The sequence below is a fragment of the Passer domesticus genome, chromosome 20 (genome assembly GCF_036417665.1).
Source record: "Passer domesticus isolate bPasDom1 chromosome 20, bPasDom1.hap1, whole genome shotgun sequence".
In the NCBI taxonomy this organism is placed as follows: Eukaryota; Metazoa; Chordata; class Aves; order Passeriformes; family Passeridae; genus Passer; species Passer domesticus.
Window position 1 is genome coordinate 6,183,487 of NC_087493.1, and position 20,556 is coordinate 6,204,042.

General features: G+C 38.3%; 1 long non-coding RNA gene across 2 annotated transcripts in view; it reads right to left on the reverse strand.

The window, feature by feature from the left end:
- Positions 1-5,504: 5,504 nt before the first annotated feature.
- The window catches only part of LOC135284327 (uncharacterized), a 39,554-nt gene continuing 24,502 nt past the window's right edge, over positions 5,505-20,556 (reverse strand). Inside the window, exons 2-5 of one of the 2 annotated variants that reach the window (XR_010349754.1) lie at positions 17,147-17,244; positions 14,588-14,712; positions 13,255-13,557; positions 5,505-10,599 (exon numbers count right to left, since the gene is read on the reverse strand). This is a non-coding gene — a long non-coding RNA (uncharacterized LOC135284327). The remainder of the gene's footprint in view (positions 10,600-13,254; positions 13,558-14,587; positions 14,713-17,146; positions 17,245-20,556) is intronic. The other variant, XR_010349753.1, reaches the window with a different exon arrangement.

The following is a 20,556-nucleotide window of genomic DNA, read 5'->3' on the forward strand; positions in this document are numbered from 1 at the left end:
AACTAATGGGAGATACAGGATTGGGTGATCTTTCATATGTGTAAAGAATTTATGATCTTGTAACCCATGCAGAGATTCATTGAAAAAAATCTATCTCTTTGATTTCACTCATGAAAATGTACTAAAATCTGAATGTGTTTAGCTTCCTTCTATGTTCCTTCTGCTGGTGTGGATTTACTCATGTGTATGAAGCCAACGTTGCAGCTGGGTACAACTGTTTTACAAGACCACAGCCTGTTTTATAATGAGTATTCTTCCTTTTCTGTGCTGTACCTTCCATTTTCATTATGCCTCAATTAATGCACTGAAATATGCCAAGTGGTTTCACATGAAATATGTTTCTCATTTTAATCAGTTTAGCATCAAAGGGTTTAGGCTGGCATTTTCTAGGTTAGTGTGTAGGGTGTTTATTAATTTGTCTGTTATGCCTTCTCTCATTAGTGTTTAATGGAATTTCAAGCAATCCCAGAAGCTAGTGGATAATTTATTTTTTAAACACATTTTTATCAGTGTATTAAACAATCAGACTCTCTATTGTTTCTGAATGGTGTGGAGTGCTTGTTTCATCTGCAGATTGGAGAGCTGCTGCACTCAAGAGACCTGATTGCACAGGGCTGAGAAAGAACCATTTTTTATTTGAATTTACTGAGACTGAAAAGCAGCTGCCCAACAAGCCCAGGGATTTGGATCCTCCAATATTCGCTTTACGAGGAACGTGGCCAAAGCAAATGTCACCCAGCCCTGATCCAGTTAATCACTTTACTGGCAGAAAAGGTTCCTGCCACACCCTTAACAAAGCACAGGACTTTGTGTGCTGGAAACCTGCTCCACAATCAAGCTCAAACCAACACCAGTTCTTACCTCCTCTCCTGAATCTGCTGCTCTTCCCTCTCAGTTTATTCTGAGGAGGCCTAATTAACATTATCCCCACTATGCAAATATGCATCAACTAAGAATATATCAATGTATACTAACTATTGACCCAAGATATTGAGTTTAGACTGTCAGGAGTTTCAGAAGTCATAAAAAATGTCCAAAATTTAAAAAGAAATCAAGTATTGACATCAAGTGAAGCAATACTGTAAACACGAGCTTGTGTTCAAAACTGATTTTTAAAGGATTCCATAATAGTCCAAATTGAATTTTCATTACTTCCTGAATGTTTAAATTATATATTTGAAAAAAAAGAGACATATTTAACACTATAATGAATAGTGAAAGCATAATTTCAAACAGAAAGTTTTTAAATCTAGTAATAATCTCTAGAGGGAAAACAAAACCAGAGGTTTTATATTTTTACAAGGGTGAATAAAACCCAAGAAAAGAGAATAGATTTCCCATGCACATGGCCTATCTGCAGTAATCACAAGGCATGGTTTGGCATATGAAATATGAAATTCAATGTTTGTTGGAGGTGAAAAATAACTATGCAAACAGATCTGAAGTTGTTTTTGTTTTCATTCCTCTGACATCCTCTTCTCTCAAACCTATATGAATAAATACGGTGTCTTCTTGATCACAGTGCCATGAAATCACATTTACATTCTCATTCCCAGCTCATGTTCCTGTTTCACTTGGTTTCACGTGCCAGACAAGTCAAGAACTGACTGCAGCCACACATGTTAAAACAAGGCTCAACAGGCATTAAACAAGGTTTCATAGGTCTGTCAATGTTCCATGTACTGCTAAAGTTCTGCTAAAGGAGAGAGCTCAGCATTTCACGGGGCCTCTTGATTCATCCCTCCTGCTCCAGAACAGACAGGACACAAAAACAATGGGGTTGTTGTTGTCCAGACTGAATATTTAACATGTCCCTGATATTTACAGTGCTCTGTAGCCTCTGCTTTCCTCTTTGTCCCTTCTGCTCCCCTTCTCTGAAGAGGGATTCTCTTGCTTTTCCCTACTAGCACATATCCTCACAGATGCTTTTCTCTGTGTTATCAGTTTTCCCTTCTTAGGGCTACCAGAAATAAAGGCAGTTTCCAGAGGTGCAAACTCTGCAGTCCCCTGTAGATAACCCAGATGCAGAGCTCCTCAGGTGGATGGTTTTATATCTCTGGGTGTCAGAGAATTTGAGATCCTTGTCACAGGGAGAGCCCTTCTGTCTTTGGAAGCTTTGGAACCAAAGCATCAACCCTCACAGAGGGTTGTGCCATGGAGGGAAACCAGCTCCTGTCAGTGGGGTGCTGTTAAAAGCATAAATGGTGAGGCACAAAGAGACCCAGCACAATACTCTGGCAAAAAAATACACAATCAGAACTTTTACTGTAATTTTTACAGGATCAAACACTCAACAAGGATGAGCAGCAAGGACAGTAAAGAATAAAATCTATTACTGGACTGCCTGAGTATCTGTTTCACAGGAAAGTTGTTATTTCCTGTAACAACGACTCAGGAAGTGTTTAAGATCTGTTTTTGAAAAATAACTGTAGCTGATTAACTAGCTCTTGCTTTCACTACATTTTGCCCTTTATTTTGGTGCTGGGCATCCCTGAAAAGAACCTGGCCCCATCCTCTTCACACCCAAACACTGCTGTCAAGTGCCCAATGATTTTCACCTGCCTCAGCCCATGTTCTTTTGGGGAAAAAAAAAAAAGAGGCAGTTTTGCTCTCCCTCATTTTGTGATGCTCTTCATCTAAAATAAAAACAATTTTGTGGGAACGTAACTTGTGTTGTATGGAAGAAATGCAGAATTGTCAATGCAGGAAATGTGTCCTTCAGCATGGAGTCCTTGAGTTTTTCTTCAAGGAAAACAGCAGCAGGAAAAACAATGAGGCTTGGTATTCAGAGAAGGCTCTTGAAAGGCTCACCAATCCCAGCTTGCATGATTAAAATTACCTTTCTGTTAAACACCAAGATAACATGAATATGAAATAATGCCACATTTATATGCTCAATTAGAGAATTCAGTTTTCTTCAGAATACAGGCTGTTAAAAGCAGCAAGGAAAAAATTCAGCATAATGGTAATATATGTTAATTTTTGCTAATTGTATGAACTGTTGGGATCATGCCTTATGTAAAGCCCTTCCACACCTCCCAGATTTGCTTGCAAGCTACACAGCACTAAAATTGAAAAGGTTTCTGTACATGTTTTCACAGAGAAGTTACTAATTGCTATGCATTTTGTTCTGCTTTCTTCTATCCTACCAATGCAAACAGAGCAGGAGCGTGGGTTTACCTGATTAAACAGAACATTCTTCTGAAGGAGTGTTCTTGGAGCAGAAGTTACAAGTGAATTTTGTTGTTATTTCAGAAGGAAGAATGTAATTTATCCTGTATGAGTCCAATAACACCCAGACTGATGAGGCTCCCAGCATGCCCAAATCTCAGGTGGCAATTTAGGGAGCCTACGCTCCAGAGCTTCCAAACCCCTGCTCCCTGAGCTGCTCCTGCTCTGCAGCTGTGCCCGAGTTCACCAGCCCAAGGATTATGTTCAGTGAGCAGGGGGATAAGAGATTCTTCCTCTGGCAACACTAGGAAAAAAAATCTCTCATTTCCTCTAAGCTCAACTTTGATTTAACGAGTCCGATATAAGAATTGCTGAAATAGAGGCCTTACCTCAAGAAATAGGATCTTTTAAGGCCTATGTGAGGCAAAAAAAATCCTCATTTCTGCAGAAAATCTTTGCAGCATCTTAGCAGGCTTACATTGGTTGGTGGGTTTCTGGAAGCAGGATAAGGTTTAAGCACACAAAAATGGAGAACGGACTTAGAAATGCAGACCACAACTGGAAATTAGAACTTCCATCCCAGAGGAAATAGAAAGAAACTTTGCTGTGTGTCAGATCTGAACAGAACACTGAGTTTCCCCATTTTCAGGTGAGCAGAAAGTCTCAGTGGAAAATTCCCAGGAGCATGGAACATTTCGTTGAAAGGATAATAACAAGGGACAGTATATGAGTCCAAGTGAAATGAGATGAAATACAATGACAAAGTCGAATCTTACACCAACTTACACATTTTCCCACCTATTATTTTAAGAAGTCCCTGTATCCCTGAGAAACACTTTTTGATTAATCTGTATTTTCTGACAGGAGACTGTTGTGTCAAAAATTTTTACCCATGCTAGTCATTACATTTTGAAGACTTTGTGACAGTCACAGAAATGTTCCCTACAGTGAGTCAATTCCCTCAGAATGGCAAAAAAGAGGCAGAAGACACTTTCAGTAGAATGAGACAAATTGAATGCATTGCAAACTTCCTGGGATTTCTGAATTTAAATATTAACCCCAGAGACTCCTTCAAAACTTCTTGAATTTCTAGACATGTAAAGTACATTACTTTTATGATCAGGGATAAAATTCTATAGACAGGACATGAGGAATCCTCAGTTAATATCCTTCAATGTCTCATTTCTCATCAAAATCTATTTCAAATTACATGTGATCAAGCCAGAATATTCATCTGAGATTGAGGTTTTTTACAAGACAAGTATATTTAATTGCCTTTTGCCATGATCAAAGTTGAGTCAACTTGATTTTGCCAATAATTCATAAGCATTCATGAATATGCATAATCTTTTCTGTACAGGTTAGCATTATTAAATTTGACTTTTCCCAAGAGCAGGGAAATTAATTGAATGAAAGGGGAATTAAGAAGAAGAACAGGTGATAAACAAATGGATACAAAGAGAATCTTGTCACTTAAGCTGGTTTGGCACAAATATCCCCTTCCTGACCCAAGATTGACTCACTGCCAGGTCCCAGGTTACTGTTTACTGTGCTGTCTTTTGGTTTTGTGAATATCTTGATGAAAGCCTTTCCAGCCAACACTAATATGAAGCAATTTATGATGGCAATAGCATTCAATTCTACTGTGCCAAAATGCCTTGACCCTCATCATTTAAAAATCATTCCTTTTTGCTTTCATCAGCTGAAGATCACCATAAGTTTGCAGCTCACTGGAAAGTAAAACACTGACTATGCATTTTGTTTCCTTCAAAGAGAGAGCATATCTGTCATTCATGTCATACATAGTTGTCTACAGAAGTAAAACATTCTGTTCATGTAGGAAAACTGCCTGGAACCACAAAAGATTGATTTTGCTCCCTGAGTAATTCTGACACATTTGATGATAGCATCTGCCTTGGTTTACATGCAGCATATGCATTAGGGACCTGATAGCCCATGTCCAAATTGTGGTGAAGCATTTCTGAAGGAGTGGATGGGTTCCTCATCCATGAAAAACTAGGACAACTCCCACCCTGAACAGCCTCTGACTCACTTCAAGTGAGGCACCCATCCTCTGCCATGTCTGGGATTTCAGTCTGGACATGTGTCTCCAATGAGAGTTTCAGCCTCCAGACTCTAGTCCCAAGCAGGATATCAGGCTGTGAAAGCACCCAGCACCCTCAGCTTGGGAGCATTCAGCTATGCTCAGTCTCTGACCTGGGATTTTGAAACAAAGCAACATTTTCAATAGGGGATATCTTTATTGAGGATTCAAATCAATAGATCAATAAGAAAATTCCCACCGCACACACCCCCAGCCCTGAAATCTATAAGAGATAAATGATATTAGTTGAATTTTTCAGGTTTATAATATTGAAGAGAATTGAAGTTCTGTGTTTCAGACATGTGGAAGGATGGAAATCAGAGGTCTGATAATTCTTCAGGAAAGTGAATTGTACACCAGGCAAATAAAGTAGGAAACTAATGCTTGAGAAGAGCAACAAAAGAAACAACAAACAAAAAAAATTAATCTGTCAAACATTAAGAATATTAAACCATTCCCTGCACCCCTCACTCTTGAGCTGGCATCAGACAAAAAAGGTACAAAGAGAAATATTCAACACAAAAATGCAGTTTTCTCTTCAGGGAAACCAATAACCTTAATAGAAGGAAAGTGAGGACGAAATACTACATCTAAAAATGTAGTGGCTCACTTGGAAATAACACTCCTTGGTTTTCTTTTGAAATCTCCCCCATACATATGCAGTACAATGAATTATATTGAAATGGATGAGCTCCTGTCATCTATTATTTGAAATGTGAGTTGAGGTTCACTTTAAATCATTCCTCTGACAGAGAACAAATAAAAAAAAAGAGCATCCAATAGTTTCTACCCTGAAAGCCATTTCACTATAAATATTTGTCTCCTGTTGACAATATATTGGATGAGCTTGTTTACTGTTCCTATGGTCTTAGATAGTCCCCAGCCACCGAGCTTTATTCTCACCACAATATGTATTTTAGGTAGTCATGTATAGTAAAGTAATTATGGTTTTAGAAATACTTGTACTTTCCCTTGATGAATTAAGAAGAACTAAGAGAAAATAAAAGATAGCACGTGATACAGAGCTTTGCTTCAGAAGTGGCTTTGACAAATAGTATTGCTGCACAGACTCTGCTCTGGACACTGCCCCTGCTTGCAGAAGGACAAAAGTCATGTTTAATGCATATATTTCCCAGTAAGCTTGTTATATAAAAATGAATGCTGTTCATGGAGGATTAGACATGCTAAGGCAGTCAGAATAACAGCAATCTAATTTTAGCTAATTTGCTTTCTCCCTCCCTTTGTACAGGCCAGGTTATGCCTCCTAAACATGCAAAGCAGCAATATCTTGTTATTTTCCCTGCCATTTCAAAAGCCAGGCCATGGTCATGGTCACCATTATAACAGACTTGAGAAAGTGGTTCTTCCCTTTCACAAAGATATGAGCAGTGGAAGACTTGATAACTGTACTCAACAGCCATCAATCCCCATTTTCCTGCTAATGATAAATACATGATGTGTCCAGCTGATGGATGGCTCAGGCATTGGCTGCTTCCTGGCTTTGGCATCACTGTGACAAATAAATATGGATGTGATGCAGGTGGGCTTGGTACTTGTGCTTTTTGTTTGGCCTTTTTGAAGAGAAATGCTCAGTCTTCTTCAGTCTTCCTCACAGATATGATCTGATAAAATTAACTTCCAGCGAGATCCCTGAATAAACAGTCACATACCCTAGCAACAATTTTTTCTAGCAAAGCTAGAAAATGATCTTTCCTGCCAGAAAACTGCCTACATTTCTTGCAACAATGCACAGACATATTGGTGAGAAACAATAGAAATTATTTGCCTGAATTTCCAGATCCCAAGTACTCCATTCAAACTAGAAACTACATACTAAATGTGATGGATATGTGGGGAAAGCAATGATTGTATATGAAATTGTGTTGGAATGAGGATTATTATTTTGCAGGGTAGAACAGGAACATTTGATAGACTGTGCTTTCATCGATATTTGAAGGATTATTGTATACACACATGTACAGGAATACACACAGACTTGCTAATTTCTAAATAAAACAGTTTTTGTCTACCATACTACAGGCTAAATGATCATTTTCCCTCTGAAATCACAACATCTTATTGAAAGTCCATTAAGCTTTGGAAGAACTTGGCCACTGGGAATTTTGAGGCACACTTGCTATGCAGCAGTTTCAGTTGTGAGGTTTGAAGAAAGGTTTAAAAGGAGCTCTATATTCAAGAAAGAATTTAATATTGAAACAATTTGAATCAAGTCATACCTCTAAATATTTATATGACAATAGCTCCCCAGAGTGCTTACCAGAGAGTAGGACCCTGCTGTCCAAGGCTGTCAAACACACAGACTTCAGCCACACCCAAAAGTTTAGAAGGAAAAATAAATCTCAAGCAATTTACTGCATATCTTTCCAGAGCTACTGCTTGAATCTGCAGTTCTGCTGAATTCTGAGTTCCTTGTAATTAGATTAGACATATTTCTGCCACACATTTGCTTTAAAACACTGAATGCCTGTTGGATTACAAATTACTTATTCCAACATATGTTAAACATTCCATAGCTCTTTGAGCATAAAACAAACAGCTACAGATCTAAAACCACTTATTTTCAGTGACAGGTTTTAATGACATAGAACTGGAACTCAGAGCAGTGTTCAGTCCAGTAAAGACTATTAATAGCCATGGACCATGAATGTAATTCCTACAAATGCAATTTGAAATACCGGTATGTACAATTTTAGTATTATCATTATTCACTGTGGACTGTTAAACAGATCTCTCTCTATATTGTTTCACTGATTCAAATCAACTCTAATTAAAATCTCTAAAGCACTTAGTCATGCAAGACATGATGTGAATGCCAAGGATTTCTGCTTGCAAATGCAACTTTAACAAGTACTCCTACTATTGATTATTTATGAATTATAAAAAGGTGTTTGATACCTCATGGACATACAAAATGACAGATTTTCTGTCCTTGTATGCTGTATAAAATAGAGGAATATAAAAAATAAGTGTATTGGTTTGGTTTTTGCCAGTTTATCTTGACATAACATCAGCCTAAAGATTTGCTTAATCGGAACAACTTGGTGGATCTAAACAGAATCTTAAAACTCTTTTGATTTGAAGCAAGCTGTATTTTGATGCCAAGTACAGAGTCAGACACTTGATACTTTAAAAGATGTTGAAAGGCTTAGGATAAACAATTTAAAACACTCAGCTAATTGCAGAAGAAAACATGTGATTTACTTTAGAGAATAATCTTTTATTTTTCCAAAGCTAGTAATTCTAGCATTTCTCTGAAGGAGTTTTTCTTCCTTTTGGTATGCAAATCAATTTTGTACATATCACTAATTAGATTTATAATGTGCATTTGGAGGAGATGTTGCCCTATTTGCTCATTAACTGAAGGGTGAGGAGGCTGCCTCGTGCTTTGCTCTCAGGGTTCAGCATGTTGCACTCTCAACCACATGCTGCCCACTCTGGCACTTTCTGCAGGGTATGAGCCTGAGGGGCAAATGTTATTTTGATGCTGGAGAGAGGGTGAACTCCCCTCTGCTCTGGTGGAGGTTACAGACAGCCACTGTGGGAGGTTCAATCTTCAAAATACTTAGCAAATCTCCATACAAAGTCACCATTTGGGGTCTGAGGTACAGTGGCTCCTATAATCTACTTTCTACTGTTTTTCATAATTAGAGATTGTAAGTCCACCACTCTTGTTTTGCACACTTGTCAGAGTTCTCCTTGTCTAGTATATTTTATTAGAGGATACTCCCACATCAGCCATATTCTTTATAGGCACTTCATGTGAATACTAAGTAGTCTGCTAAATGATATAAACACTAGGAGACTGAAAAAATATTAAGGGAAAAGAACATGCATGGAAGCAATTGGACAAAATCAAGAAGAGAGGCTACAACTTCAAGAAAATTCAGGAGTCTCTTATGAGAAGCTGTTAATTTAAAGCACTTGAGCATAACCCCAAATGTGCCTCACCAAACCAGGCTGGAAATGGACCTAGTAGGTTAATAAATGACAGGTTGGAATAACTGACAAGTGCAATTACCAAATAGCCTCATGACAGGTTGAACACAGGCTAAGAATGTATATTGTATGATTCCAGCTTAAAGAATGGAAATCAGCATTCCTTGCATGAGGATGTAACTCGTTCCTGGGGCTGTCTTCAACTCCATCTTCTCCAGAATGCCCCAGCTCACTCATCCCAGCCCTAATTCTTTCCCAAACCCCACTGCTACACAAGATCTTTCCCATAGAGCACACCTATATCCTCTCTGAATAACTGAAACCTGGTTTGCACTGTAAATACCTGCACCTCCAGTTTAAAGACAATCCCCCAATGCACTGCAAAGTGATAAAAAAAAAATCCTCACTCAAAACTGCACAGAAAGAGAAGAAATCCTGAACTCCATTACATCAGCTTTTACAGTCACTTGATGGGAAAGGTACACCTTATCACCTCATAAAAATATAGATACATGATTATTATAGTTTTATAAAGCAAACCCATGTTGGATGTTACCAGGCAGGGGCATTGATGTTCTACTCTTTACACAGCTTCTCAAGCTGCTCTGGCAAGGCAGGTGTTGTTACATTCCTACTCCCCATGCAGAGCATAAGGTCGTTTGTCCATGGCACAGCTTGGAGCAGAGTCAGATGCTCATTTCTTCTTCATTTGTGTACTGCACTCGACTGCCAATGCAAAGCACTCCTGTAATGCATGCTGTGACATTGGGAATACAGATATAAAGCTCTTATTGCAGCTGTATTCCTTAGCATTTATAATATGGATGGAGCTGATGGTGAACAGGTCAGACCTTTCTCTATCAATATTCCTTGACAAAACAGCCTTTGCTGGTTGGCAACAGCACATCATCACACACTTCCCAGGGGGAAGCACAGAACACAGCTCCCTCACTGACATCCCATACTGAGCCATTTGCTGCCTTCAGGTGTTTGTGGAAGGACTGTTTAGCATAATGAGAGCCAGCTATGCTTGCCATGAATTTCACAGCAACCTCCAAGAAAATCTATGGGGGAACTATTGGCTGGAGTGGTGTGCCAAGCACAGTTTTGGCTGGAGTGCATCATGACTCACAGACCATATTTGGGACCCAACTGGTCTCAGCAACAGAAAGAGGCAGGAATAAACAGTTTGGTTGATTCAGTATTGGATAAGTAGTACTGGTCACTTAGCAACGTTCACTTCTTGGAGAGATACAGATGGTTAAACACCTGCAGCAGCCTTCAAATCACAGACTAGATTTCTGTTTCATGCCTGTTTGACACTCCAAAAGCTTCTTCCATTTTACACGGCTTCTAATGTTCCATCCCTGCAAAGGGAGGAGAGTCACCAATCAATTGCTGTAAGCAAGGCTGGAGTAACCCATTCAGTCACAAGAGAAAGAGATAAAATGAATGTGAACACAGTCTTGGGCACTGAGAATTTTCCTGGCAAAAGTTTTTGTTTTAAATTCCTTTAATGTAAATATATTGCCAGGAAATATCAATCTGCAATTCAGTATAACAATCACGTTTAGGCAGCTAGTAAGAACATGAATAAAAAAAGATACTCCCTTGACTCTCCCTAGTTACATTTGTTTGATGTGATACACATTGACTATTAGCAATCTATCAGCATCATATTCACTGCTCTTCCTCATCCTGATAATTTCATATACAGTATAAAAGAGATTAAAGAACCACAAAGCAGTCCTTTGTTGCTGCACACGACTGGACAAGTTGTGTTTTTTGTCATGTTCATCCCTTGGCAGAGACCTGGGTCTAAGGGCAGGTGTGTGAGCAAGGCAGCGTTCCTTGCAATGCCACTGACCCAGGTGTAAATTCAGGAGTGACACTCCTTCCCTCCACCTCTGGGTGGATCCAGAGCCTAGGAATCAACGTGGGAGATGCATGGAGGATGTGGATATTCTGAGGAACACTATTGCAGTGACTGAGCTACTGGTCCCATTTTGCAGAGCAGGAACAAAGCTGATGAGTTCACTTCTTTCCAGCAGATTCCAGAATGACTCCAAGAGTCATTCTTAGACTGATGGCAAAAAATGAACAGTCAAACCAGAGAATTTCTTGACTCAGTGCATCTCTGAGTCCATAAGTGAATGAGGAGTTACAGAGATTAGGCATTTACAAGAATATCAGTAATATCTAGTGTTGTGATAATAAATTCAAACCAAAAACCTTATCCCTTAAATGCTTTAGAGGGCATATAAACTCCTGTGCTGCAGGGAAGGTTTATAGATCTTCTCCTGTCTTTGAAGATGGGAAACACTTTCCCCCTAGAGCTCCTTAGACTGTAATTGTCTTTTGTTTGTGTTTGCCTGTGATACAAACCCTTTCTGTGACAGCTATGGGCTGCATAGACACTGCACTGATCCAATGCAGTAACTCCCATGTTTTTCTGTTCTGGAAATACTATCAATTTTATATAAAACTTTCTGCTTTCCTTCTTCATCATATTTACCACATGAATGAGCCAGCAGAGAGGTTTAATCTCTCTCTTTTGAAAGACTGAAGACATCATTCCAGCCTGATACTGATCTACTCAGGCTCTTTTATCTCTCTAATGGTCAATACTGACATGTATTTAAGGAGGCTGAGAAAATAATGACAAAATAAACACTGGCTAAAGAAAAATCATTTCTACCACTGATTAGATAGCTCAGGATTTCTGCACGTTACTGAGACCTCTGTGGCTCAAGTCTGCTGTGATCCACCCAGACACAATGGCTGTGTACTTTACAGCAATTCTAAATGTTCCTGTTGATTCAAACACCCACTGACATTTTTGTGCATGGACAGACATAATTTTAAGCAGTTCTTTTGCTGTAACAGCAAATGTATTTGTGGGTGAGTTCATCACCAGAGGACTGTGTGCTTGATTTTCAACCACTAAGACACAGAATAATAGAATCACTTAGACCAAGAAAGAAATTTAAGATCATCAAGTCTAACTGTGCTTCAATTATATCTTCCTCAAGAAGGACACCCCTTTCATTGTGAATATTATTTATGGTTTATAGGTGTTGTTGTGGCCCCAAGGTTTCTGGTTTAGGTGTTGTAGTTTTTTTTCCTCAACAAATTAATATTCATGTTTTGGGCTTTCATGATGTTCCTTTCCATGTGTGCCTAAGAATGTGGGGCAATGCCTGAGGTTGCCTCACTAACAGCTCTATGGAAGCCACAGCAGCAAAAAGTTGAAATGCACTTTGTGATGTCAAAAATCCACTCTGGTTAGGTTTTATTCTTCCTATACAATCAGATTCAGGTAGAAGATTGTGGGATCACCTTATACAAGTTATCACTCTCCAGTTGTACCTGGTTTGTGCTCTGTTTTTAAGAAGGAGTTGTGGGTTTTTCCCATGGTAATATTGTGATCAAAAACCGTGGCAACCAAGCACTTCACACTTTGGTCACCTAAACTAGTAGGTGCATGTTCACATTGCTACATGAAAAAATACATAAAGGAAAATAAAAAACAGCATGAGCTAATTAAAGGTGCTCCTAGGCTTAACTTAACTAGCTGTATAAAAAGATATTTCTTTTTAGAGCACTTATAAAAATCCTAAACTTTCATAAAGGAGTTATGGTGAACCATTAGTGATGACACACTAAAATGGGATTTATCATCCTGTACAGCTCTCCATACAGCCAGCTCACAAAGGTTTGCTCTTAGGACAGAAATAGACTTCATGGTTTAGATGCCAAATTGTATTTCACATTTAATTTACCATCTATGAAGCTGTAATATTTCACATAAGCAGAAGAGGAAGAAAACAGCAGGAAATTCCATTTGCCAGTAAGAAATGCCAACTCTCCTTGCTCTAAATAATTTGGTGTCTGAAGTACTAGATTACTGATCATAACAAAGTACATCTACACATGATTAATGTGATGGAATAGAGAGGATATTTTGTAGATAGAAGTGAAGGAATAAAGCATATAACAGGAATGAGTGTCGTGGTTCTGACCTGTTTTTCCTGGCTTGGTCTGTAGTAACAGTTGTCAGACAAATGCTGGTCCCAAGCAACATGAAGTTAGAACCAGTCACATTTCCAGTATCAGCAGACTTGGAACCAGTCACATTTCCAGTATCAGCAGAGTTAGAACCAGTCCTGGACCAGGAGGAGGGATGGGGTTTCTCACACAGTGGGACAAGGAGCAAGCACAGTCACAGACTCTTTGTACATCAACATTTTTCACAGTCACTGTGCCTGAATCTTTTGTGAAACTTTGAAAGGCAAAGCTAGAGATGTTTCCAATAACTTCATGTACTGCAAAAAAACCCCAAAAAACCAACAACAAAAAATATTTATTGAGAGCATACCTCAGCAAAGAAAACCTGCATTTCTCCCAAGAAGACTCAGGAAATAAACATGACTACAATTATACCTTGTTCTATATTTGTAGCTGCCAAAGTGATTTGAATATTCTGAGCTATCCAAGTGAAGATTTCATTAATGGAGGACATAAAATTATTCTTACAGAGCATATTAAAATTAATTAGTCTTCAGGAGAAAAAAACTATGAGCAAGAAAATTCAAAAACAACAAAATCATCAGTTACAAAGAATCTGTGTTTAGACTAGATGCCATGGGACTTTATAGTAAATCAGGTTTCAAAATAACCTTTTTTTTTACCTGCAAAAGAAAACTTGTAATTTTGTTGTTGCACAGGGGTTTAACTCTGGTGTCACTGCAAGTGGGCACTGAATGGATTCAGAAACACTTTCTCAAAACAGTAAAATACTGGTTACTTTCCTTTCATCCAAACTATTAACCTTGATACTATTATTATTATGAAATCAAATAAATGTGGCCCACGTCTGAGGCAGTAACATAAAAGACTTATTGTACTCTTAATCAGTTTTGATTTGTCTGTCAGTGGTTACCAACTAAACCTATTTGTTTTGACATTTGCTGGTGCTGTCATGTGCAGAAGAGAAATTGGTTGGGATAGTTTAATTTAAGCTTGTCTTAGCTGAGGGCAATCACTACAGACATTCAGGCAACTCCATGTCTATGGCTTCTCCTCAGAAGTTACAGATGTCCCTAGGCCTGATCCAGTCAAACAAACTTGACAGAAAACACACTATTATTAACAACCACAAATATATATTATAAAGCAGCTTTCTTGCTTATATCAAGCCAGTTCACGCAGAAAGCAACTTGACAAATAAAGATGCTGAGATGCAATTGATTTTAAAAGTGATAATCTACAATGCAGTGGCAGCATCAGTAACGAAACTCAATTTCCTGATTCCCAGTCCAATCCTTTATCCACAACACATCATCTATATATTACTTGCCACGTCAGGTGTTCCCCTCTCAGAGCTGGATGGGCCAGTACAGCTGCACCTCATCCACCATTACCATGAAATCACTTTTTAAATGGTGCCTCTTTGATTGGACTGTGCTGGATAAATCAATCTGTGAATAACATAAAGAAAACAGGTTTTGGTATTTATAGCTATCATGAAGAATTTAGTGATGGCAGTACTGTATATCACTGACATTAATTTCAGTAGATAGAAATTGTACCAGCATGACATTGATATATTATAATTAAAACTAATGATCCATTGATATCCATCCAGAAATCCAGTTAGGATGACAAATATTCTTCTAGAACAGACCAATGAATAAATATTAAAAGCATACTAAAGTCCAGGAGGTAAATTCTGTATTCAGCTATGCCAACATTCATATGCCAGTCATATTATTTAAGTTAGGACTAGAGCATGAATAAAAGGAGAGTTTGTGATGATTTGGAAGCTCACTGTGTCAGAAGCAGCATGCCATCAATTCCCATGAGAAATCTGCTGGAGGATGAGCACTATCAGAGGAATTTCAAGTTGCACAGGGGAACCTCTGCTGTCCCTCACCCAAATTCACATATATCTACATAGAGTCAGAAGTCACTGTAGATTAGAACTATTCAGACGTAAGGAGGAAAATATTTTGAATTCTTCAAATGGAATTTGAATGTCAGACATATCTACACTCCTCCATGAGCACATCAGCTCTTTCTGAGAAAAAAAATCTGCTGGCAGCTACCCAAGACCCAGTACTAATGATCCCTAAGTGCTTAGCCCAAAATTATCAGAAGAAAATGAAAGGAAACAGCAGGAATTCCTCTGAAGAAATGGACTGAATCAACCTAAAATGCATTTTCTTTCATTGTTTACCTCAAGTGTCATTCAGGACAAAGAATAATACAGATTCTTCTTTCCTCCCAGATAAAGAATCACTAGTCTCATGTGTGCTGTAGACACAATTACTTATATCCCTTGATGTCCTTTGCTTTTGTTACATGATTTTCCTACAATTAGACCTTAAAAGAATTGGCCCCACTTTCACTGTAAACTGGAGAGACAACTTCTGAATGTTTAATAAATGCAGTAAAAGCAGATTAGACACAGTCTTTTAACCCAGCAGTAGGAGCATCATCTAGATTTCAGAAGCTGTTCCTGATTCTGTTTTTGACTTGCCAACGGAAACAGTAAAATTTGCCAAATTTTAAAAAGTTTGGAAAAACTTCTCTTGATTTGCGTCAGTATATGCATATTTGTTATAGGCCTAACATCAGCTGAACAGCTCTGTTTAAAACATTTGTTTGACTGAGGTGGCCACCAAGTGGGTAAAACATATCTATTTGCAGATGTGAAAGACTTTCTGCCTGTCATTTCTTTGGTCACCACCTGGCTGAACAAGCCCTTTAAACTTTCTGTTACAGTCCAGGATAAAAAACTGACAAATTCCAAACCATCACAGAGAGATCCAGCTGGTTTAGGACCTGCCTCTCCCATTAATCATAGGACGTATCTGTATCTTTATACAGCAAACACACATCTTTCCTCACCTGCTTGAACTCAGACATGTTGTTTTTCTTCTCTTCCTGACTAAGAAAAGAACATTTTCCCATTCCCCCTCTCCTTGCCTGGACCAGAGACAACCACCCCCCTCATTTCACCATCTCTCTGGAAATGCAGATCTTGAGGAGGAGAGAAGATCAGCAGGAACCCACAGAGCCCCTGTGTGACCTGAGACAAATGGAAACTGAGGTGTGCAGGGCCATCTCCCAAGGGGCAGGATATATTTGTACCTTAATTGAGCCTTTTTCTGCAGGCTGATCTGACTCATTGGGCCAATAGATGCTGTTTTTAGGAGAGCCCATGTTTAATTTATAAATTACAGGATTACAGTAATATGTGTAACAACATATTAAATGAAGCATTAAGGTAATACAGCCAAATGACACATGATAAACTGTATAAGCATATATACAAATTTGATTTAATATGTTATCTTCCTCTGCCCTCTGCCAGTCTGATTGCCTTTGCATAATCCATGTTTCTAATTATCCCCTGGTATGCCTTGCATATAAATAGCTAATTAGATAGTGTCCCTGTCAGCTATGAAGTATGTAATATCTGAAAAAAATACTCCTTTGGAAATTTAATTTAGGATAACAGATTGTGCTATCCAACTGAAGAATTAAAGCTTTCAGTTTACTAATATGTTTGTGCATTTAATATCAACCTCATGCTATTATATTAGTGCCCCCAAATGCATCCAGTGGTTCTATTATTTTTTTTAATCCTTCTGTCAGAAGCTTGTAATTACAGTAAGATGCTTAAGATCTAAAAATCACATTTCAGAAGATGATTTTATGCGTAGGTCAACTGCCTGCTGAATATATGCAAAATAAGTGCAAAATTCTCACCTGCAGCTCTAGAAACTGTTAGAGCAAATCAGACCAAAGGGCTGGGTAGTGCTCTGGGCTGTTCCTAGCCACAGCCAGGCATTCCAGGGGAAGGGGATGAGCCTGCCACATATGGGATAACCATGAGCATTGTGTTACCTTGCATCAAACACCTTTTCTCCTCTCTTGCCTTGTCAGGTACTGCCCAGTTCAGATGCCACCCTGGTCAATGCACACAGAACACTTCCAAAACTGTCCTACGTATATAATAATAGTAATAATAATTTTAAAAAAAAGAAATAAAATCTACTTGTCCATCATTCCAATCTACTTGTCCATCATTCCAAACTTGACCTTCATTCTTCTACAACTACTTAATTTATTTTTCCTCCCAAACCTTTACTGGGCTTCAACCCTTTTCATTTAATCATTGAAAATCAATGACAGTTTTCTGCTGTAAAAATGCAAATATGGAGTTAAAGGTGAAATGTTGCTGCAACAATCACTTTCTCCTTCTTGTCTCCAAGGAGCAGATATTAGGGAGGTCAAGGCTGGGAGGAGCACAGGAGGTGGCCCTGAGGCTGGAGCAGGTTGTGTAGCAGAGCTGATGCCATGGATACACAAACACCTTGCTTTCCTCTCAGTGTACTGCTAAGACTTCCAAAATAATATGTGAAATTTAAATAATATTCCTTATTCATTTTATGGGTAAGAAATGTTCTTTGGCTTTAACAAACTTTGTGACCAACTCTGGAGTTATTTAAAATATGTGTAGATGAGGGATTTAAGAGCATGGTTTAGTGGTGGATCTGGCAGTGCTGAGTAATAATTTGACTTGATCTCAAAGGTCTTTTCTCATCTAAAGACCTCTATGATAAAAAAAATATATGTTTCATGTACAGGTATTTTCATCATAAGCACTGAGCTTAAGTGCTTTATAGGAGTATAAAACTTGAAATATTCTGAAAAATAAAAGTAAGCCACAACCACATGATCCTCTACCAAAACAAAATGGGAAGATTACAGTTTTTTCTTTAAATGAATAATAAATACTATACAGCAATTTAAAAACCACTACTTGATCTTTTATTCATCATGTTGTGTCTGGTAGAAATATTAGTGGATATACTGAAAATCCCGGCCATTGTGCTGGAAATGAGATGAAGGGGATAAAAATCCCAGTTATGTGATCTCCAATTTCCAAACACCACATCAGCTTCCCCAGTACAGCTTCACTGCAGAAGTAGCTCAGTATGTTCTGCTGTGTGTGTGTTATATAGCCCACGTAAAAGGCAATGATGCTCATTTTGGAGTAATTATGGCTAATAAAATACTGGGATTGCAAAACAAGTTCTTATAAATAGCACAGGAATAAGCATTAAAAAGATGGAAATGAAAATCTTTTCCATTCAGGGTGGAGATGGTTTTTAAAAGCAATTGCTTCCTGAGCTCACACTCCTTTTTAAGAGTTGTTCCAGGTGCAGGAGAAATTCACAGGAATCTGTACCCCTGCTCCAGACTATCCCTATCCCCATCAGCACACGGAAATGGGGAAGAGAGCTTCCCTCAGGAAGGAATAAGACAAACCTCAGGAAAGGACACACAGGAAAATCTGCCACAGAACAAGTTACAGCCTGCAGCTCCTGTAATGCAGAGGAAGGTCTCTGTGTGCCCACAGCCAGCTAAAAGTCAGGGTGATTTGTCATCTTAAATTATTCATGAGAGCCTGATTTATGTTCTTAGTGGCATGCAAGCAGCTCTAGATTTTTCCCCTCTCCTATAAAGGTGCATTTGCTCATATGGAGACTTAATCCATGTTGGTTTTGCATTGTTGGGGTAAATGTTGTAGAAAAAGCTGGTAGGGCATTAAAAATTATTTAGTACAATTTATATGGATTTTCTCAACTATTTAGAGCATAGTATGAATATATTTGGCTTTTTTTTGTAGCAGACATTTGTTGTAACTGGGAAAACATAGCCAGACTTCTTATAATAATGTTAATAATGTTTTGGAGACAGAACAATACCCCCAGATCTCCTGAGAGTTATACACTAACTCATGCTGTTATGTGCCAACGTTGTAAACGACTCTATCTGGTCAGAACAAATGTGGGGTCTTTGGATCCCATGCACCTTTCCTTACTTTGTTATGGAAGCCTTCTCAAAACACTGTTTTCTTACAATCAAAAAGATGAAAAATGCATATAGATATAGATATATACTAGCTCTTTTCAGCTAGTATACATATATATATATATATATATGTATGTATACTAGCTGAAAACAGCTGTCCTTTGCTGTCGTGACTGTGCTCCTCAAAGTCCCAACTTTACAGAAAATCCTTTCAGCATTAAATACACCCATACATTTTTAGGGAGTAATTGTTTATACCTGAGATATTAATTAGAAGTGTCAGAATCTTCTGTAGTAGTCTGCACTGTTTCATTATTAGCGGGTTAGCAATACAAGTAAGAATTTCTGAGCATTCTTGATACAACAAGAAGTAATTCATAAAATGAAGCCTTGCAGTAATATCTGGAAGGTGGCAACAAGCACAAACCATTCAGGACTGCATTCTAGAGATGACACAGCACCTGGAGCTCCCTCTGTATGTGCAATCAGGCATCTGAAGACAACACCTTTCTGGTGAAGCATTTTCACTGGCCAACAGAGTGACAGCTTTTCCCACTTGTCTGAAGTATTTGCATATTACAGTCTTTTCCCCACATGAGGGAGTTTATGCTTTTAATCTTCTAATATACCATAGCAACAATCATTACTTGGAATAAATATATTTCTGTGATTATTTTGTATATCATCAGCAAGCTTAAATGAAAATGACAATGTCTAGAGATACTCTTTAGTTGATGACTGTATTTATTCTGTATGTTTATGCACTGGCTGTCAAAACAGCTGTAAAATATTCATGTGAAGATACAGGTTCCTTGGAAACTCAGAAAAGGGAGGTGGATCAGTCTACCCTATTTTAGATACATTTTGCAGTGCCTCTGTATCTCCATTGATGTTTTTATTACAGTATAAAGTAGGGAGGCTTTTTAATGCTTTTCTGGATGTCAATGAAAGGATCTCTATCCAATTCACTTACCAATTTGTCTATTATTAAGTGTTCACCAGGCTGTGAGAACTCTAGTAAAGTGGAGAGAACTCTAAGGGAGCCATGTCTTATGAGTTTTCTTTTTCTTTTAAAGCAGATCTAACATTTTCCCCCTGCTACAGACAAAGTTACAAAAACATGATTCATTGCTATCTTTTAAATGTTGTTGCATGAAAAAGATCAAACTCAGGAAACCATGCAAGATTTTTCCAGAATTTTGCATGCACTTTTCATGCAAAGACTGCAAATTAATATTCAGCTAAACCTCACCCTTTGCTTAATATTTGCCTAAATCCTGGTTTGAGCATCACTCTGTTTAACACCAGTATCAAGTTCAAAGTGCAGGGTCCGGACTGTGGTTTGGTGTATGATTTGCAACCATCCACATGAAAAAATTATTTTTACACATGTCCAGATCACTGGCTGTACATACCAAAGAGCCCTCTTTGCCCAT